The sequence below is a fragment of the Sitodiplosis mosellana genome, unplaced genomic scaffold (assembly GCF_009176505.1).
Source record: "Sitodiplosis mosellana isolate CC-2019 unplaced genomic scaffold, AAFC_SMos_1.0 Smas_scaffold_4, whole genome shotgun sequence".
NCBI lineage: Eukaryota > Metazoa > Arthropoda > Insecta > Diptera > Cecidomyiidae > Sitodiplosis > Sitodiplosis mosellana.
Window position 1 is genome coordinate 496199 of NW_022595247.1, and position 23267 is coordinate 519465.

General features: G+C 37.2%; 1 protein-coding gene across 1 annotated transcript in view; it reads left to right on the plus strand.

Moving 5' to 3' along the window:
• The first annotated feature begins 358 nt into the window (after positions 1-358).
• LOC129566716 (protein expanded) overlaps positions 359-23267 on the plus strand; it is a 32529-nt gene continuing 9620 nt past the window's right edge. Inside the window, exon 1 of the mRNA XM_055442912.1 lies at positions 359-2476. The gene's annotated coding sequence lies outside the window, so the exon portion shown is untranslated. The remainder of the gene's footprint in view (positions 2477-23267) is intronic.

Consider the following 23267-nt stretch of genomic DNA (forward strand, 5'->3'; position numbering starts at 1 on the left):
GAAGAGAGAGAGAGAGAGAGAGAGAGAGAGAGAGAGAGAAATAAGAAGAATTCAATCACACATTCATACAGAAATGTTGGAAAAACTCAACGAAATATTCCGAAGATAAAATGATACCAAGCTAAAAGCGAAGAAGTAGAAAAAGCCATTCAAAGCGAACGACAACATACACCACCTCGCGAAGAAATACGCGGCAATAGCACCGGCAGCAGCAGCAGCACACACACGGCAAGCGACCCAAGCACATAAACACGCACACACCGAACCAAAACCAATACACCGACGCGACGCGACAAGAGTATTGCATGCATAGTTTCGAGACGGACCGATGTATGGTGCGTGTTGTGTTGAAGGCGAGAGAGAGCCACAACAAAGCGTCGCATAGTTGCTACATACGGATAGTTGATGTGAGTTTGTCGAATGAAGCAGACACGCGATTACGATCGATGTACTACGACGACGACGACAACAACGACGAAAGAAAAATATATAGAAACACCAAGGGAACAACAACAACAACATCGACCGTATATCGTTGCAGTGCATTTCAATCGAAACGAAAATAGTCCGAAAAAAATCGATGCATTTCACTCTATGCAAATGTGAATTGAAAAGAAGAAATAGCAAGAATAAAAATTAAATACGAGTTGCGAATATTTCGAAAAGTGTTTTGTGTTTGTTAACAACGAGGGAAACGTGACTGCCGGCAAATTGGTGAAGCCCATTGCATTTTTCGGCCATTCGGATTAATGTGTTACATTTTTATGTGTGTATTTTTTGTTTTGTTCGGGGGGATTTCGAGATAACAACCTGTTCGATTCCACATACAAAACTAGAAACAAACGACATCGATTTTGGTTTCGGTGTTTTTCCACTCGGAATTAAGTAATTTTCAGGCCTATTTTTACGAAAGTTAGAAATTTCATTTCTGTAATCATATTTGTTGATGAAACGACAAGTGATCATTCACATGTCAGTACATTGAAACTGTAAAGTGTTGCCCAAAAATAAAACTGACTGTCATTTTAGTTGCGAACAAAAATTGTCAAATACGAACGAAACCGAAAAAAAAAATCGATGACCCAAATTCCATTCGGCACGATCTTAAAAATTGTGTTCAATTTCATTCACCAAGAAATTTGTTTTCGTTATCTATGCTGCTTGGTGTAAGAAAAATTTATCAATTCAGCAGTTCCACTGGAAATCGAAGAGGGAAACGAACCAAGAGACACTCACACACTTATATCACCAAAAGCACCGTGAATTGCCTTCAAGTGAATTTTTGTTTCGGGTTAATAAAAATGTATTTTGACTTTGAACGATAAACGAACAGCGACAATAATCCAACATTGAATGTGCGGATTGCACTTGTATTCTGTGAATGTCAGCATAAACAAATAACACGAAAAATTTAGTTCAAAATCCATTCGGTGGAAAATTTCGCAAATTGCTGTGACTTAATTGTTGTGTACGGTATTTGTTTTTTTTTCGTTCGCCTTCGTTCGAATTGAATTAATTGTGAACCCGTGTGTGACGATTAGATTTGTTTTTTCTTCGTTCGGTTTTTGTTTTGTGAGAGATAAAATTGGTCGAGATCGATTGTGTTCCGCTCTCTTTCTACCATTGCGTTGTAGCCTGTAGTCAATCCAAAATAGGCTGGGTTGCAAGCTGCACTGACACTCACGCATCTCATACGGCAGCAGCAGCAGCAGCAATCACCGATCGTTCGATTTGTGTAAAGAAATAACAACAACAACACTATTTAAAGAAACTACTTGAAGAACAGGTTATTTTCCCATTTTTCTCGATATTTACACACACATACACACGTTTATACGCTGTTCATTCGGTTCGCGCGCGCATTTACTTACTACATTGGATTATATGCATATTTTTCATATCACATTGATACACACTTCAAGAGACACACATCAAGAGTAAACAATTTGAGTATATTGAGCGAAGAACAAGAGTGAGAGAGAGAGAGAGAGAGAGAGAAGGAAAACGTTGAAGAAAATTTAAGCGGGATACTCAACATCAGAAACACATTTTTCTGAAGCGGCATCAAGTGAAGTAGAAAAAACACACACATGAACCTACTACTACGACAACAACAACAACGACGACAAAAACCACGTGAATAAAAAAGTGCAAAGGAAATACCGAAAAAAAACAACAAAACTAATATCGTTTTAATTAAGCGTACAACGTGTGAACTAAAAGAATTCGATTCAAGGAAACGCAGACTCCTTTGATTTAGAGCGCTCATTCAATGTGGCCCATTAATCGAGATTGAGATTGCGTTTTGTTGTTTTAAATGAAACGAGTGTAAAGTTAAAGAGGAACGAAAAGAAAAAAAAAACAACGAGCCATTGAAACATTTTAATTGGTTATTCTTCGAGCGATTATATAAAACGACCACTGGATTATTGGATTATTTTACTTTTTTGAGTTTGAAACAAAAACCACATAAATGGTAAGTAATTTCGATGTAAATTTGAAACAGATGAAAAAAAAACAATCGGCTTCAACATATTTTTTTTTATAAATTTTCGTTGAAAAACAATTGGCTTCTAATTTATTTTTTGTATTGAGAAAGGAATGCCTTTCAATTCATTAGTCGATACAGCTCCAAATAGGCATTTCCAATAAGAAGACATATTCAAAAAGGCGACTCCAATTCTCACACAACCATTCAACCAAATTTGGTCAAACGTTCAATCTATGACCGAAAACTGCAACATTTCATCATGACAAAATGTGCGTGCGTGTGTGCGGATTTGGCGTAAAAATCGCGGTCGTCGTCGGCGCGTTCACATACTTTCCTTTCGTCGTTTCATTTATGCCGTCGTTTGTGTGTGATTCGCACAAATCTCGTCTCTGCCATCAACATCATCTCATCCTATTACGAGTGTCTTTACATAAACCGTAGCTTAAAAAGTAAGATGAAATCAACATGAAGCGCAACAACAACGAAAAAATGCACCATTCTATATGTAGTAGAAGGAAGAAGAAGAAGTAGAAGAAAAAAATGAATCTGTGAATCTGTTGCGCGCTGTTGAATTTAAAAAAAAGCGCGTTTCTCATTTATCGACGTACACGATTCACGCACTTATTGTACACCCTGTCACATTCCAACGAATTATTGGCGTTTAAAATAAATATCTGTTTCTTTCGTTTTATTTTTCCTTTCTTGATTCATTTCTTTCTCTCTGTACGCGCGCGACCAGTGTGTGTATGTTGGTTATGTTGTTTTTTTTCTTCTCTTCCTCTTCTTCTTCTCTTCGCTTCTCTTCGCTTCTCTTCGGTTGTCGCTCTCCTCTGCCACTTCTCTCGTATGTTATTACTATGTTCGCTTATGGCAGTGGAATTTCGTGTCTCTCTGTTCGCTCACTTGGCGATATATGTGAACCACAAGCAACATAAACGTTCATCCATTCCATTCCACTTTGAATCCATATATACATAGAGAGCCACGAATCGAATGGATATATATGTGAACGTGCAACACAGTGCTTCGAATAACACCAGCAACAGCAACAACAACAATGTAAAAATTCGATCGAATAGCTTGTTGTTTTAAATACTTCACCCATACCAGTGCATGGCCAAAGTGAACACGAGACGTATCCATGAATATAATAGCTGGTTGTGATTGTGGTGGTTTCACATTCTTTTGATGGGTGTTCCAAAAGAACACGAACGCTCTTCCAAACTCTTTTTTTTTCTTCTCTCAATCGCTGTTGTTCATATGCGTTGAATCAAACCTTGTTGTTGTTTTTTTTTTCGTTTGGCTCATTATTATCAAGCATTTGGTTCAATTGATTGTTGTTAATAGTTTTGATCGTTCTGCACTAAATGTACGTGGAATTTCGTTCAATGGAAGAAACACGAGCAATTTTCATTTAGCCATTTGAAATCGCTCTAATGGGCCTATATAAATCTGACCTTTTTAGTTAGTCATCAGTGGAGGGAGAGAGAGAGAGAGAGAGAGAAACAATTTGAGAAATTCAATTGACCCCGTATCAATGTGAACAAAACAAAATGAATTGAATCCACCATCTGGATACCATTTCATTAAATTCATATAATCAACAACAAAGTGTATTCTCGCTTCTTTCTCCCCTCGCCAATACCAACCGATGTGTTCCACACAATTCAATTGCGAATTGCACACAATTAGATAAATGCACACATTTTCGTTCTACGCACGCCGCTTTGATTATTCATTTGCATATACGCGTAATTTGATTGCTATTTCACAATAATTATGCAGTTTTGGTTTTCTCTCCTCTCTCTCTCTCTCTCTCTCTCTCTCTCTCTCTCTCTCTCTCTCTCTGTTTCTTTCGCGCGCGCCAACCAAAAACCGTAATTCTTTCGAAATATTTTTGTGCATACCAATGCGAATATTTACTCAGGTGCGTGTCATATGCCTACAAAATATAAGTGCTTATATAAATACGTACGGCCTAATATAATGCCTCTTCATATATATATGTGCAATGTATTCGTCGCACTGTTCCACTGCGCTTAGACAGCGAGCGATGGAGTGAGTGAGTGAGAGAAATATTCATCGAGAGTGTGAGACTCTATTTACGGTTTAGGTCAACGTATTTCCAACATATTTAGCATAATTCCATTCACAATTAACAAATACAAAACAGTTTGTTGATAACGTTTTTTTTTCATAGCTTACCGATCGATTCGAATGGCAAGTTGGGTCCCTTCGAATAGAGTTTTTGCGAGTGTGAGAAATATGCTAGGAATTCGGTCAACACACCCGCTATTTGGAATTCAAGCGACAGAATTTTAGTACAATGTTTAATCAATATATATCGTATAAGCCTGAAGGCAAACACAGCGACAAACCTTATCTGTTTTTTTTTGTTGAGCAAATAAATCGATATGGTCGATTTACGTCTGCAAAATCACCGCAAAAAAAACAATAATTAATCCCCTCAATCCTTTCTAACAAGTGGCCCATTTGGTATTTCTAAATGTGTCGATTGAAAAGCCACTAATTGGGATGCATTTAGTGAAGTAGCGTGTTCATCGTGCGCATGTAATTAATATTGTAATTTTTGTTGTTGGTATTTTGCATTCGTCCGAATTAAGAGGGTTATTCGCTTGTCTTATTAATTCTTGTTCAACAAATAGTCACCATTTAAATCGAGATTGAAGCCAAGCTTGGATTTTTAGCGCAAGAATTATTTGCTAATTTTCATGTAAAATCCTTTAGGAGAAAAAGCGAAAAAAAACACACACACAAGCTTCAAAAATAACGTAAACAATTAAATGCAGCTGACATTATACGCTAATTTATGCATTCATTCGTAAAATCTGTGCTAACGGTGTGCGTTAATTAGTTTACGTAAATCAACAGAAACAAAAAAACCATTAAAGACAATTGAAGTTGTGTGTGGAAGACGAGAGAGAGAGAGAGAGAGAGAGAGAGAGCGAGCGAAAAATCAACACAACAAAATGACGAGAAGAAAAGCAGGTCGTCGCCACAACCGATTGCATTCGCTCATAAAAATTTCGTCGATAACATTTTTGAAAAGGGCAACTGTGTGCGTATGACACACGCCGAGCGGTTGTACGATTAGTATCATTAATTACGACGGAATGTGGAATGTGACTTTGATAAAAACAGTATTTTCGTCACGATAATTGACATTATTTTGCACGCACTATTTATCAATGCGTCATTTACTCAACAACACAATACGACAATGACAACAAACGTTCGAATTCCATCGAATCGTGGCTATATATAGCAATAGCGCACATTACATCGCGTTGAAGAGTGAAAAAAATGATGAATACGAAAACAAAGAACATAAAAAAATAAAACGTGTTCACATGAATCTATGATGCTTTCATTGAGCGCTGTGCACAAATGCACGCACACAAACATTCACATGAAATGAGAAAAAAAAACAACGGCGAATTATGGTGAGCCATTTGAAGGTGGCCATTGTTTTGGACGTGATCGAATGAGTAAAGCTACGCTTTACTTTCGCACATATTTCTCTCGAAATATTTTTGGGAATAATATTCATAGAAATTTGTTGCTTTGAAAACAATTATCGTTTTTTTTTCTTGTCTTTATGGCCAAGCGAACAGCCAGTTAACAGCTCGTTACTTTGTAGCACGCACGATGAAGCAAAAAAAAGAGCCGTTTGAGAGTAGAAGAGAAGCAAGAAAAAAACTACGTGAATGACTAATGAATGAGCTAAAAATATTGGCGCTTAAAAACCTTGTAGCCATTTCTTAAACGGAGAGAGAACTTTTCAACTTTTTCATAAAAAGCGATTCTTCATTAGCCGTATTTAGTCAAAGGTGCGAGTGTGTGTATGTGCGCACGATCGTTCATTTGTATAAGAAGAATTTCAACGGGCTTGACGCTTGACCGACAGAGAGAGGGAGTGCGAAAAAGAAAACGGTAATACATTGGGAATTGTCGCGCATATAAATATAAATTGTCATACTGTATCTTATCGCGGTGATTTATTTACAATTTTAATGGGCCGACTTTTGAAACCGACCGACAATGGCGACGAAAAAAAATGAATTAAACGCAAGACATGTGAACATATGTCCACTTAGATTTGGTAATGTGTCGATAATTATGCCGTTGCCACAGTACATTTGTCACATGGATATCGACCAAATTGACGCTTCATTCACCTTATTCCCAAATTGAGACGATTTTTTGCTTGTCTTTGGCAGAGTTATTTCTCCTTCAGCCTGTGGAAGACGGTCAATGTAAAGAAAAACATATTAATTTCAACCAAAACACCAAAAAAAAAACGACTTCCTGCGCCCGAAAAAAACCCGTTGAATTCACCGAATCGATCAGCCCAGAAGAAACAAACTATACCGGGATAAATGATGCGAATCTGATTTCATGGAACGAATGAATCAATATACAGCTATTTCCGGCATTTATTTGCTGTAAGCAAATTGGATATATGTATATGTGTCGTTAAATTGGTGTCTTGGATATTATTACGATACACTCAATTTTCACCTCGACCCATTGCTCGTAAACACGCTACGATATGATGATAAGTCGACGATTGCAGTGAATCACATTCCAACACAATTTTTCGTTTCGTTTTTATTTTACATACGTTTTCGATTGCGTACACAAATTTGAAGAAAAAAAATCAAATTAACATTCCAATATAATGATCGGTTACGAATCAGCAGCGATCACAATCGTTCACCCATTTGAAATATGCTTCCAATCCACTTAGGCACGATGACAACGAAAACCATGAAATAAATGCCTAATTGGTTGTTGAAAAAATGTTTTGTTTTTTTTTTCAAAAGCGATGTGTTGTGCGCTTACATTCTTGTTACGATGAGTCATTTGCATGACGGAAATTATTAACAAGCCGAATCATTGCTCAACCACCGCGATTCATTTCTTCATGACTGCCAATGGAAGAGAGATAAGCAATTATCGTAGGCGTTCAGAATAAATGATAATATGATGTGGATTTCCATGAAGATTGCCATTTCATACATTGTTGCTGAGCCAATGAAATTATGATTTGAGTTCATAGGCAAAGTAGAAGCGAATAAAACTGTTGTTTAAAGTGCATTTTCATTTGAAAACGAATGACTTTTCGCATTCAAACCATCAATTTCATGGGTTCAAAGCACAAGTTATAATCAGATACAGCGTTGAATCAATATCTTTGTATGCAAAACAATATTGAAAACGATATTGCAATCAAAGTCCATGAATCATATCAATTTGTACTTCACATCGTTGGACTCTTTGATGCGACTCAAATCCAAAACTCCAATGTCGGTTGCGCACTTGAAATTGGAATTAAACATCAGAACTGATTAAGGTATGAGTAATTCCATTTGCGTTGAATGTTTTGTGTTTATCAAGTACACAATTAGGGATTACCGCAGCACTCGTATTGTTTTCGCATCGGTTGAGATGTCAAACATTTCGTGAATAGAATTTAAAAGCAGAAACAAGAACAAAACTGTTCACATAGGCAGTATAAGGGTTGTTGATTGGCCCAATGTGTCATTTATTTTGGGTTCGATTTAATGTAAGACGCGCGAAATGCGTGTGAGATAAGTTACTATCTCTTCTTTTGATTTTGTTTAATTTTAATTTTAAGGAAATTGGCTGCTGCCATCCCAATCAAACCAGTTCTATTGATTTCAAACATGGTGAATTGGCAATGAATATTTGATTCCGTGGCATTCTTCGTCCAAGTGAAAAATGAGTCTCAAAAATTTCTAAATTTTACGCATTTTTCTATTGAAATCTCATCTTTCTTCCCATCTCTATTTGTCTCCATCTCTCGAAACGTACAACGACCGGATGAGTCTGTGATCTCAACACGCATAATTTGGTGAGCGCTTGTCGTATTTTCTTCTTCGGTGTAGTTCGGTGTGTTTTTGAGTGCGCGTGCTTCAGCGTGCAATCGGTGGTTTTCAACATTTGCAATTCAAATCACATCTCTATCGAGAATAATGTGTTTCGTATTGATACGGCAGTAAAACGCTTTGAAGAAGACAACACACATGAAATGAAATGTCGATGATGAAAGAAAGGTGACTGCGATTTCACGCGGCTGATGCTGCAAAGGAGAATAATAATGATGACTATGTTTTGTGTGTTTTTCATCGTTTGATCGACGTAGGCAATAGACGTTAACCACTTGTAAAACATAATGACGTTTGGTGATAAATTGTAAAACAACGTTCGGCTCAATTAAAATGCCTCACTTTCAAAACGATCATCAATGAACTATACGCGTAAGCAATTTAAAACGATCCGAAAACACAGATTAAACGAAATCGATTAAACGCTATAAAAAAAACAAACAATTTTCACTTGATATGGGCAAAAGAATCAGCGATTAAACACTTGAGAAACCGCCAAACTTGAAGCAATCTTTCTAGCGAATTTCGATTAAATTGAAATGCGTAAATTTTCGTTTTCAATTCATTTTAAATTGAATATGATGTTTATGAGAAATGTTCGCCATTTTTTTTCCTTTCGATTATTATTATGAAGACATTACTGGAAGGCAGTTCATTGCGGTGCTTTTGCAGTACGGTATTTTATGTTAATTTATTCAAAAAGTCATTCATTTTTAATTGATCTGATGCGCGTGCGTGTGAGTGTACATCTCGTTCTTTTTTTTCTCTCCCTGTGTGTGCGTCTGTCTGCTCTCGCTGCGCCAATTGTCCCCCCTTTTTTCGCGCCTCTCATAAATGCGCTCGTTTCAGTCTTTTCATTTTCTTAATTGTTTATTTATTTTCTCCAATGGCGCCACATGTGTAACACATATATGAACTCTCGCAACAAACTACAAAAAAAATAACCTGCTCATAAGTCTACGCAAGCGCATGTTCACCATCATTTCCCTGGCATGATTGTACGCACCGATCAAAAGAAATCGATGCTGATGATGTGAAAACGAACCGATTCGGTGATATGAAAGGGTTCGATTGATATGCAAGCGGCAAAGTTTCACTAAAAAATGAAGAAATTTTTTCATCACTCTGAATGGGAACACATGTTGAAACACATGAAAATGTGTCAAAATGCGTATCGATGAAAGGGTTCCTTTGCATGAATTGCTTTTTTTGAACAGCTATTTCGAAAAAAATTCGCTTGAAATTCAACCATTAATCATTAAGGTCATGTGATTTTATTTAAAAAAAAAAACACTATCCAAGTTCAAAAATGCAATGTGAGTAAGAGAATTTGATGAAATTTTTTTTTTTTCTTAAACAACGACAACCGATAAAAATGTTCGAAATTTATTTCATCCTTGTTTGAACACTTGAAAAGTTTGAAAGTTTTTTACAAGGCACATCGTCTTGATGTCAACATTCTTCTCTCACGTGTAAATGATCATCTCTTATCATGATCAAATGATTTATGGATCAATTTAATTTTTGTGTCGTTTTTATACCAAACCGAAGAAAAGAAATAATTTTAGCATTAATTCTGCCGGCTGCCGAAAATATAAATGGGTTTTATTCGGCTGAAAATCTGAAATTCGTGGGAATCACTCCGGCAATAGTGGCACAAACTGTAGGTATCATTTTGATTTGTAGTTCTTTTCGTTCGAAATGCGAAGAACATAACCAGCTTTCGACCAAATTTATGCCAACATTGAAATTAGATGGGTCTTTAAATATATGCAATTTTTGAACATTTTACGCTCAATGCGAAGAACGTACGGATGGGATATGAAAGAAACGCAAAACAGTTGGTAAGGCTTCTAATTTCAAATGATTCGCAGAATTAGGTATCACATCGCTAGTCAACCGATTGTTATTTCCCCATCTCGTCGTTTTTTTCTCTCTGGATTTTATAAATGTCTTTCTTATTTTCACCATAAAAGGAAACGAGCTTTTTTTTATCGAAATACCATTCGTTTCGGAATTTTGACGATGTCGTGATAAAATCAGCGGCCAAACCATTTGAATAGGTCGTCAAAACAATGTGTTTATTTGGTTGGGATAATGAAGAGCCGTTTTAGTTCAAAAACAATTTCGAATGATGGGAAAATCATGATGATATTGTTTTCGCTTCGGAAGTATTATGAATAGTTGATGATCGAAAGATCAAAATGACATCATGCGTTTAAAAATATCAATTTGAAATTAAAAATTCTAATTTCTTGGCGGATAAAAACAGAAGAAGCAGAAGAATGGGAAGAAGAAGGGAAAATAATATTGTCTATAAATTGTGACCGAGCGTATCATTCAATAGGCTCTTCCGATTGAGCCTATTAACTTAGTATCACCGTAGACTTGACACGAAGTCTGAGATCGCCGAGAAATTCAATGAGAACGAACGAACGAACGTATGAGAAAAAAAACTCGCGGGCGCTAATCGATTAAATGCTTACGATTGCCTGTATACACACTAAAAGTATCAACAAGTTGAAAACAAGCAAAATGCGCGCGCGCGCACAAACACACATTGTGCAAAACTATTTAGAGAGCGTTTGGAATGCAGCCAACCGGGAGACACTGAGAAGAAGACAATGTGCCACAATGTGTCGGGTTTTCCGTTGTAGTTGTCGTTTGCATTTACATTGCGACCTGACAATTTTTGTGCATGTAATATATATATTGATTGCGTGAACACAAAATTGAAAGCATTCGATGCCTTTCGTTGCACCGTTTCTCAACGCACAGATTTCATTTCAGCCCGAAATAACAACAATTGTTTACTACGCGCGCGCATTTTGGCGAAGCAGAGACAAAAAATGCAAAAAGTATTTTTCGCTCATTTGAGAGATAGAGAAGAAAAAAATGTACGAGCAAGACACGAGATGAATGTTTTGCGCTGCAACAATGTTGCCGAGCCACGGTGATTTACTTAAGGCAATCGTGTGTGGCTATGTTCATCCACCCGGGCAACATACGGTAGCGGCGCGATTTAGTCAAACATGGAGTGAAGAAGAAAACGGCGACGTGTTCATGAAACCTTTCATTTTGCCGTGAAAATTGTTGCCAATGCAAAAATGCCATTGCTCTCACCGGTGCTTAATTGATTCGTACATATCCATGGATTCATACCGAAGAAGACCTGTAACCACCACCACGGTCAGGTCAGACCAGACCATAAAACGCAACCAACGAAAAATGCGTGCTCTCGTGTGTACACTTTAAATGCTTCATTTGTATGATGTTTCTCTCCGTGTCTGATTGTTTGAGCGGCTGCAGCGAGCAAAAAACCATGAATTGAAAATGACATAACCAATGTGTTTGCGTGTGTGTTTGCACTGCAATCGAGCGGAACAGAAACAAATACAATCGGTTACATTGTTGCGATCCGCAACACACGTACATGTGCAATGAAAATGCACACACAACAATTTGAACAGAACCGTTTGCGCCGAGTGTTGCTTATATTTGCAAAACTATTTATGAAAATTCCTGATAATTGTTGCTCAAGGGAAATTTTCAAGCAGCACACAAGAAGAAACATTGTGTGACGTCGGCTTTTAGACAAATGAAAAACTGTGAACAGCAAACAATGGCCGCAGCTTCTTCTTTTTTTCCCCTCTTTCTGTTTGTTTTCTCAATGTCGACAGCCGCAGCAGCAAAAGCAGCGCGAACGAAAGTAAGCTTAATTTCGAATGAAAAAGATGAAGAGAGAAGATAATAAAAAATAGCAGATAAAATTTTCGCTGAATCCATGCGAAATTACTGTGAATTTCGAGTTTTTGGTGCAAACATGTCTATCGCCGCAAACCAGAAGCTGATTACATCGAGATATTCTGGTGATTTCATCACGTTTCGCATGTATGCACAAACAAAGACTTCGGTTTCAAACAGTGCCGATGATGAATTAATGTAAACACTTGTGGCGGCTCAAACCAATGAACCACATTCGCTGAGCATGTATTCAACTGATACGCCTTTTTAACTTTAGAATTAAAAAAACATGGAATAATGCGATAACGCGGTCGCACTCATTTGCCTCGCGGGCAAATATCAAATAATAATCGAAGAATGTGTGTCTCATCAATTGGTGACAAACCAAAAACCAAAATTCCTACGTGAGAATCTAAGTGTTGTTCGTTTATTTTTGGTGAATACACGCCAAACCGCACCGAAACGACGACAACGATGACGACGACACATATCGAAAACGCCACCACACAAATATATTTTGGCAAATGCTCCGGTTGCGCTTTTAAATATCAACATATTTTGCTGACTACGGCCAAAAATGTAACGTATTTAATTGTTCTGCCATTGAGTAAAATTGATATTGGAATTTGTTATCATGTTGCCGACACAAGACCGAGTTGTGTATTTTCATAGATTATCGCTCGATATCTGTGTCGCTTTTATGCAAGCATTTTCTGAAGCAAAAAGAAAACACACATTTCCTTACAGAACAACTGCATTCCAATTCTTTTATCATACCTTGCGCTCCATGATAAATTCGTACTTCACAAAACATGGGATGAATGGCAATAAATACAGTGTTTCACAACTACGTCATCTGTGTTGATATTTTTAACATTTGAAATGAAAAAAAAAGATCATTTAGCCATAAAAGCAGACTGCATCGTGCTGTTCGATGAATGGTGAAATTTTAACCATGTTCATTCTAGTTGTGTTTTTTTTTGCTTTGTAGAAAAAAAACCATCGTCAAATTCCAAAAGCAGCTGGTAAATGCGTTGGCTCTTGAGAGCGCGTTCGGTATTTATTTGAATAGTTGCAAACGTATGTAAATATTGAATTCATACCACATTTGGGTAGTGTGATACACACATTGTTGAAATACCGTGATATATTATTGTTATTCTTTGCGTATGTAGACACAAACCGCACATTAAACAATATCACGTTCTTCGTCGCCACGAGATTCAATGATTAAATGTGTGTTATTTCACTAAATGTTCCTACGTTATTTTCTGTTTCGCTCTCCCTCTCTAGCACTCCATGTTTCGTTGCGCGTGAATCGTTTGTTCGTAAGTGTGGGCGAGTTTTATGAAATATACGATTGACTTTAAGCGATCCGAACGTGTAATAAAACTGTATGAAGTATTTAGATAAAGTTCAGTAGAAGAAAGTTTTTTTTCGGCCCAAAAACTTCACGTGTCGTCGTCTACGTCTCGGATACATCGAGAATCCATGCCAAGAAGACGATTGAATTAAACCGTATGCCAAATGATGTAAATTAAAAGAATCTCTTCCAATACTTCTTTTTCTTTCATGAACTTTCATGTCTCAAACCAAGGTGTTTGAATTTATGAGCCTATTTCGTGATTTTTTCCCCCTTCAAAATGAAGGATACAAATTTATCGCTTCATTATGTTGGCTATTTCTTCGAATAAATTCTATTCACTTCACATGATCAAGCATTATCTTTTAATATCCGATCAAATTTCAGCTCTTCTCTGACATTTTCATGGGATTTATGTGTTTTTCTCTCACATATAAAGATGTTTCACAATCAACACGAGAAAAAATGCACAAAAAAATTTCATAATGAGACGGTTATGCATAATAGATTCCAGTGTCAGCATTTCCAAAAGCCGCATTAGTCGATTGACGTGCGGCCATAGAATTTTGGAAAACGTGCTATTTTTTCAATTGAAGTTATCAATGGTGGGCTGCCGGTTAGTAACCCGATATCGCTCTCTCTCTTGCGCTCTTGCGCCCATTTCGATTGGCGTCAATTCGATTTGAAAATTAATTTTATAATGAAATTTTTATGTAAATCACAAATTCAAATGTGAAATACTTTAGGCGAGAATAAAGCGTTTTGATGATTTCGCCCGCTGTGGAATGTCGGGAATGTAGTAGCATCAGAATCTCAAATGATGAAAAGAAAGAAGAGAAAAAAAGGCAACCGAAAGAGCGAGCGAAAACCAGTTTCCAATGCGCGAACCATGCAAATTCTTTCACAATATTTCCAATATGAAAAAAAAAACCCAAGTTAAATGGGCAAATGGCACGTAGGCGCCTAGGTGAAAATATATACAGTCGTCCTCAATGAATACATATCGTAACCGAAAGCAACGCAATTTTGTGTGGAATTTATGAAATTGAATGAATATCTTCTTTGATACGCCAATTTTTGTGGTGTCATTCAGAAAACCACCCAGCTGATGCGGCTCTTTGTTTCGCTTTGAATCTACAACCACAAAATTCAGAAAATAAACCGAATAACGAACTGTTTTGGTTTCGTTGCAGCAAATGTCCAATTTCCCGAAGTATAACCCAAGTTCTAATGTTTATTACGATTTCTCGCAACATACCAAAACTGCAACCACTTCCGGACAACAACAAACCGAAAATGGTTTTTTCACATTCCTTGCTAATGTTCGCATTTTCGACCAGAATGGTCCAAATGGTTGTTGCCTTTCTTATGAATTTCTGAAATTGAATGTTTCATTTCATTTCTTTCCGAAAAAAACAAAAAAAAAAACCGAACGAAAAACGAACAAAAAAGCACTAATAATAAATCATAAGTTTACCGGTATGTGTTCGGAATGTTCGAATCGTGAATTCCATTGTGCTCGTATGTCATAAACAATTTATCTGACGGCTTCTTTCTGCTCAAAAATCAATTCAGCACAAAAATAATACATAATAATCGACAACGAACGAAACGCGAGAGAGAGAGAGAGAGAGAGAGAGAGAGAGAGAGAGAGGGAAAAGCAACACGGACCACGTCGAAATAACAAATGGAATGCAGAATTTTTCGTTACCATACATTCTTTTGTTCTGTTCTCTCGCTCTCGATCTCTCTCTTTCCGATCTTTCGATTCATTTCGATCGAAAAGTGGCCCAAAAGGGAAAATGCTGCTCGAAAACAGTCACAATCGAAGAACATTCCAAATTTGTTACGTATTTTTCAGTTATTGCCTTTGGTCTGCGATCTTTTGTTTAGTGCGTTTGGTGCGCAAGCGCGCGCAGACACAACCGCACAAGCTCACATAGTGTGTGCATCTCATTTTAATGGAATGCATTTTTCTCTGCAAATTCAACAGAAATATTTTTGCGCAATCTTCTTCTTTTTTCTTCTTCGATAAATCGTAAACTGAGTGAGTATTTCATGTAATTTCGTAATTTTTCGCCTTTTAATACACATACTCATGCAACAGTCGACCAACATGGTCTCTACTACTTCTTCTTCTTCTTCTTTTTCGTTCTCTCTCGAGCGAACGCGCGCGCTTTCGCGTTTGCCGTTTTTGTGTGTGTTTGTTGTGTGTTTTTTTTTCGTTTTGCCCCATTCGCATTTTTAACCGGAGATTGAACTTTAAATATTTTATGCTGCGCGCAGCGCGCGCCTTCAAACACATTCATCGCGCCAAAATATAATCTACATTAATGGAAATATTATTTTGATTTTCGAAACGACACTTTTTTCTGTCATCTTGAACAGCATTTATTCAGATTTTATGCTGCTTCGGGTTCAACGCAATCAAAGTTCAATGGTATTTCACCAGATTCTTTCATCTTCTCCAATTATTAACACATTCGTTATTTTTAGAACGAATTCTTTCCTATTGTTCGCATTGCACAGAAAGAATTTTGTTTTCCTTGAATCAAAGAATTGTTTTTGAAGAGAAAAACGTCGAAAAAAGGCACAAAAAGATCGAAAGATTTTGATGAAGGTAAAGCAGAGAAAAAAAAAACATGGCAATCGAGTAAGTTGAACGATCATCGATAAAAGTCGCGTGTAAAAAACACACGTTGCTGTGCTACAATTAGTACATGCGTATCCGAATAGTGCTACCTGTCTTGAGCGCTCGCTAAAGGATGGCAAGCAAAGCATATCAGGCCAACGTTAAGTTGTTTTTTTTCGGGTTCTTTTTTGTCGAGTCGCCTTTCGTGAACGAAAATCGAGAGAGAAAAAGAGGAAGATTTGGCTATTTAATGAAGGTGAACATCTGCGTAAAGAATCTAGCGAATCACCCGAAAAAATTGATGCTCAAATCGAAAGAAGGAGAAGAGACATACATTTTTTTTTCATTTCTGTGGTCTTTCTTTCTTAGGTCGAAATGCGTTAATTCACATAAAAATGAATCGTTTACAACAAGCCTGCGAGAAAAGAACCAATGAAAAAAGAGGAGCGCGAGGAGAAGAGAGAAGAAGAAAAAAATGAAGAAGCGATTGCATTCCATTAGTTTGGAAGAAGTGAACACTGACCACCAATATATACAAACACACATTTGCAGTTCACCGTCGAAAAATATATATAACCATAATTACAGCGTCTAATCCAATTTACATACGGAGAGTGAGAGAGCAAAGCACTGAACGAACGGAGAGCGCAAAAGAAATGAAGAAAAATTCCTCATTCTTCCTCTGATTAAAAGCGAGAAAAAGAAAACAAGATGAAAAGAAGAGAAAAAAACACATAAACACACGGCATAGCATAGCGCAGCACAACGCTGAAGATAAAACCGGACCGGCCATCGGCTACTGTTCGAAATTCTTTTGGCTTCGAATATTTCTCTTTCTTCGTATCACCGTTGTTGTTGTTGTTGGTATTTCTCTCTCTCTATTCGTGTGTACGCTTTTATCTCTTCCTTCATTTTTCGTTGCTGTTTTTTTTCTTCTTTTCTTCGAGGTTGAATTTTTTTTTGCTCTTTTAGTGTGATTTTTCAATTCCTTTCTCGATCGTTTCAAAGGCTCGGTATTTTTTTCTATCTCGACGTCGTCGTCGTCATCATTCGCAGCATATTTTATGCGTTATACAATCCAAATGTGTTTGGTGTGCCCGGTGCCTTGGTCGTGTTCCTCCAGCAGAGAGTGTGCTCGATGTGCTGCACGAGAGCATGCAATGTGATCGTGTTTTTTTCCCTTCATTTCTCTATAGACGAAGAATGTAGCTCTCTCAAATGATTGTACCGTGCTGAACATTCAAGAGGCGTACATTTTATGAATGTGTAATAATCAGTGGAGCACTGAAACACGGTTTATGTTTATGGTTGCTCTCTCGCTCTGTCCCATCGTGTGTATCTTCATTCTTTTCGTCGCCGTCGCTTGAATTTTTCGTCATTCAAATGCAGACACTGAGAGAGTTGCAGCAGCAGCACTACAGTAATACATTTTTTTTTTCAGATCATACGAGAAAGATTGGGTTTTCCTTCATTTATTGCTTGGTTATTAAGACTGAAGATATGCATTGGATGCACCAAAAAATGATGCAGAACTCAAAATTTGCGGCAAGAATTTCATAATAAGACCAAGTAATAAAAACCGACTCATAAATGGACTTGAAACATGCACAATTATTGTTCTTTCTCTTTTTTCCCGAAGAGAATTCTGGTCGTTTTTCATATTTTGTGTCGAAAGAAGTGCAGTGGAAAGTTGTTTTTTTCTGCGTCAAATGTTGAATGCAATGGAAAAATTCCGAATATTAAAACGAAAATCGAATGAGACGAAATCGGGAGCTGCTCTTCAAATCGCAATATTTTCTAATGAGATTGTGAAAGACTTGGCATAAACGAACCTTTGCGATTGGCGAACGGTGAATTTGATTCAAATTCAGCTTTGCAACATTGCACAACGTTTAGAAATACAGTTAGGTTAGCACTCGCTCGGTGTGGAATGCATTCATTTGAATTTTAAAGCAGCACGAATTGTTTGCAAAAGCAAAACCACCAAGCCGATATTTGGGTAGTAGGTAGACCAAAAATGCCTGAATGCCGAGAGACGAACTATAAGGTCGCAGAGCACAAGCTACGACGACTAAGTTTTTGATCGACAAACCGCGCATCACTAAACATAGGAAACGAAGAGCGAGAGAGAGAGAGAGAGAGATCCCAGTGCCTCGAGCTTTGGCTCGTTGTTTTTACTCGTAGAGTATGTGTGAATCGCATTCATAGAGATTTTTCTCATTTTTTGCTCATTTCCTTTTTCATGTTTCAGCCTTGATGCCTCTGTCTCTTCGGTGTGTATGTCTGTGTTGGCCCGAAATGTGCATGCGACAGAGAGAGAGAGAGAGAGAGAGAGAGAGAGAGAGAGAGAGAGTGTGTGTGTTTGTGTGCACGGAATGAAATCGTAGTGTGTTTTGTTGTTGTCGATTCGTTTTTGTGTGCTTTGTTCAGCCATTCGTTTGTTTCGATAGAGTGCCCTTTTTGGTATGTAAATTGTTATTTGATGGCCAAAGAATTTCCTTTAGGTGTTTTATAAAGTTTTTCTTTCTTTCTTTCTTTCTTTCTTTCTTCTTCTTCTTTTCTCTTCTCTTCATTTTTCGTTCTTCTCGTCGTTGCTATGCTTCATTACCATGATGATGATGTTTTTCCTCTTTGATTCACACATACTCTTTACTCTGCCACATTCACATTGGATCTCTGTCTCTTCATTCCTTGTTGTTGTTGTTGTTGATTTTTCGTAAAAAATTCCTATGTGAAGTGCTGCCATTGCGGCCGTTGCCGTTGTTATTGCTTTTTATTGTGTGTACGTTTTTTTCCTTTTCTTTTTCTTGCTCTCAAAAATGCACATGAACGTATTTCGTTAGCATCGAGAAAAAAAACACACACAATAAGAACAACAACAAAACGTCCATTTGGAGGTAAAGGACGACGGCTCAAACGAATAAGAATGGAACAAAGAGACGAAACCAACCACAGCAGTATGTTTGGTATGCTCATATCTATAAGAAAAATGTTTCGAGATGAATCTGTAGATTATTTTATATTCACTTTTTTTTGCTCTCTCTTTCTCTCTACGCTTCGATTCCTTTATGCTTTCGATGTGTATTTGAGAGTATGATTGGTTTTGATGTTGCGCGGTTCGGTTCTGCCAACATCGATTGTGGTTTATTTGGAAGGTGTAGTACAACGTACTCCAATTCTGTTCATTTTACATTCGAAATACCACACTAAAACTGTTCACCGACTACGGAAATGTTCCGAATTTTTACTATACTATACTAGAGAGGCATCGAGAGAGTCTCTTTTTCCAAAAAGAGAGTTTTTGTTAGTGTGTGCTAGCGTTCAAAAGATTCACTCACATTTTTCGATTTTATATTTTTTTTAATGAAGACGATTTTTCTTTTCCTCTTGAAAGTTATCTCTTTCTCTCTGATTGAAAGGCTCTTCGTCGTTACAAATTTCCAGTCATTTGTTCCAACATAGTCTTTATCTTAAACGAAAGCTGATGAACTTTTGATCTAGGGAAAAAAGAATTAATTCAAATTAAAAATGCATCCATTCAGTTCGGTCATTGTTGTTGTTGTTCGCCGCTGCCGCTCATTAATTTCTTTTGGTGTTTTTGGTTTTAGTTGCGGCTTAAGCCAGCTTTTATCGATACACCAGTGAAAAAATGCTGAAAATTCTTTCGAGCAAACAAAAATGAAACAACAGCACAGATCCGGTTTAGTGAATTATATATTTTAGAAAGAAGCACAAAACAGACGTATTATCAACACACTCTGAATCGTTTATCGTCGTCTTCGTCGTCTTCGTCGTATCACTGGAAATTCTTGCGGCTAATAAAAGACAAAACGATTTTTCGCCTTAAAACCTTAAAATAAATTGTTATTCAAATCTTACTGAATCGCTTACTCTCTGAACACTGGAACTGTTCGGCCTGGCAGAGTGGTCAATTTGGGATGAGTGAGGTATATGTGGAAAAATTGCCATGTTCATACGAAACAAAAAATTGTTTGTATTTTTTTATGGCGTGAGTAAATTTATTGTTTGATAAATAAGTTTTGGAATGTGACTGGCCTTGACAAACAAACAGCGTGCCCTTCATGTTTGCTACCATTTTGCATTGGCTTCGTCAGCGCTGCGCGCCATGCATGCACATTCTGGGGGCTGGATCGATTAAATTATCGTGAAAATTACATGTTTCGCTTAGAATAGTGATTAGTTCGGTGGAAAGTGAGAGAGGCTATAAAATGGTACAATAAAAGTTAAGCTGCCAATTAGTCACTTATAATTGCATAATTTAAATACCCGACCAAATTTAAAGCAAACAAGAAATTAGCTTTTTTATGGTTTTATAGTCTCTTCCTCCATTGGCGTGCTGTTTCTTTAATAGCCAATCGAAGTTCAATGAGTGTACATGCACATTGATACCTACTACAAAAAGAGAGGCATATTAAGTTCGGTGTAGAGAAAAAAAACAAGAGTTTTATTATCTTGTGTATGCGTTGATGTGAATGTGCAGCGGGGATCGGTTTCGTTGAAATCGTTTATTTTGTTAGAAATATACGTCGACCATTTTCATGGGTTGAAGTTTGTGGTTTTTCGCTCGAAAATGCGCCAATTTTGCGAATTCACTGGCACAAAAATTGAGCAACTCGGACCACGTTTTCAATTTTCATACACAAAAAAAAAACAACAACAACGATGATTCGTATCATAATACTAATAAATTAAGAAACGAATAAAAATACACAAATACTTTTTATCCTCTCTGTGGCTGTCGTTCTGTGAGCTTGCTCATTATCATTCACATAATTTTTTTTCTCTTGTGTTTTTTTGTGTTTTTCTGTGTTTCTTCTTCGGTTTTTTTTTTCGTTATTAAGTTTTACATCGTTTTCTGGCCATTTGCTTCTTTCTCTCTCGCATTCTGATCAGCCACAGTTTTGAAATACGGCCACGTATCGGAATAGCTTCGCCGTTGCTTGTTGTTTCCTTCGTTAGAAGCTTCATTTCGACGCCATGCACTAGAGAGAGAGAGAGAGAGAGAGAGAGAGAGAGAGAGAGACACCACAGTTTAAATCTGGCAAATCTACAACAGAAACTCACTAAACACACATACCCACACCGTTGATAGTTTCTGATATTTTTCGTAGCTATTATTTTAATGTATATCTTTTCATATTAATTCGATGCATTAATATGAAAGCGCAACGGCAAATATAATATCACCAACAGAAGCAGTCTCAGCTTCAGATAGAATTCAGTTGAAATTCATAGTGTGATTAAGAAAATGGAAGACAGAAAAAAAACAGCGCAGTCAAGCGAGAGCTAATCTGTTCGGGCTGCCGAGAGAGAGAGAGAGAGAGAGAGAGAGAGGAATCATCGTTAATAAAATTTAATCGAAATGTGAATGTAATTAAATGTGTTATTTCTTCGGAATGTAATCGGTGAGTGATATTTTCTCGAGTGTAGTTATTTGATGATAGAATTTTTCGTGTATAGATGTGGTGGCTGCTTTGAATAAGTGTTGGGAATGAGTGTGTGAGAGCGCATAAGAGCGAATGAGAGCGCAGGCGATATTCATTTTACGCATTGGAGTTAGACTAACGTCGTCAGAAAGTGGGGAAACAAGTTTTCTAATAGATGATTTTTATATCGGATTTGGTGCTGATAATTTGTGTACAAAAGATGTGTGGATTATTTTTGTGCGTCGTTGAATTCGTTGTTTATTTTTCCATCGAACGAATCCATACTGAATCAATGGTTTGAGGTATATGACATTGAAAAATCGACATCTTCTAGTCCCATAAATGTCAATTAACACAGTATTCGACACTCGACGCGCGCGCTCCCGGCTGTGAATACTCAAAAAGAAGAACGGCAACGAGAGAAGAAAAAAAAACAACGCAAACAGACACTGAAGATCACTCTGGCGGTTACTGAGGTGACTATAAGTTGCCGCGAAAAATTCACCAAAAACACAGCATGCATTGCGCGCCCAACCGACCGACCAACACACACAAACCAAGCAAAAAATAAATAAAATAAGTTATGAAAAAATCGTACGGAAAAAACGTAGGACCAAGAGAAATGACAATTTACCCGCAAATATTTTTGTGTTTGATTCATTTTCGTTTGTTCATTCGCTGGTTTCTTCTCGTTTTTTTTCTCCGATGTGGCCGTGTGTGTCGAAATGGGCTTTAACTTGAGTACACACATCTCAAGCAGACGTCTCAAGAGAGTGAGAGATAGATAGAAAGAGAACATTGCAGCATTTTAAGCACCATCATAAATATTTGTTTAATCATGGCCTTTAGTTTGAATTTAATGGTTTTTTTCGTTGGTTCCTTTTTCAACGTGTTGTTGCTCTTTTTTTTCATACACAATTTACACCGCAAATGCATCTTGACTCGACAGAAGAAGAGAAGAAGAAAACCAACGAACAAAAAATGGCAGACAAACATTCCATTCCGGAGTGTTTTTTTTCGCTTCCTCTTGTGATGTTAGGTTTTGTGACGTTGATTTTCGACAATCGCATTTCAAATTTTTCAAAATCTAAAGGCATTTAGAGGCTCTGCCAATGGAAGCAATTGTTCGCCGTTTGCTTGATTTCTTTTATAAAAAGTGAAAATATTAATTTGGTTAGAAAATGGAGCTCTAGACCAACAACAACAAAAGAAGATGTTGAATGCTTAAAAAAACAAATCTACCAATAAAAAACGATTTCTTCACCATTCCCATTCGATTTGGTGCATAATTTTCCATTCTTGCGGTTTCGTTTTATTGACACATCCAAATTATTGCATTCTCGCTTGAATGCAACGTAAAAGAAAATACAATTCGCGAGAGTGAGAGAGAGCGCGAGGGAGGGAGGGAGAGAGAGTGGAAAAGAACGGGCAGAATGAAACCAATAATTTTGGTTTCTGCTACTGCGATAATGTTGCATTGATTTGAATAACATTTTGTGTGCATCGGTTGGTTGGCTTTGGTTTTGTTTGGCTGTGTGCTGTACGTAAACCGTGCAGTTATTCCATATCTGTAAGAGCGTGGCAAACCGCAGAAAAGTCATAAATTCATTGGAATCGAGGTCGAAAGAATACAGCAAATATGCGCAAAATAATATCA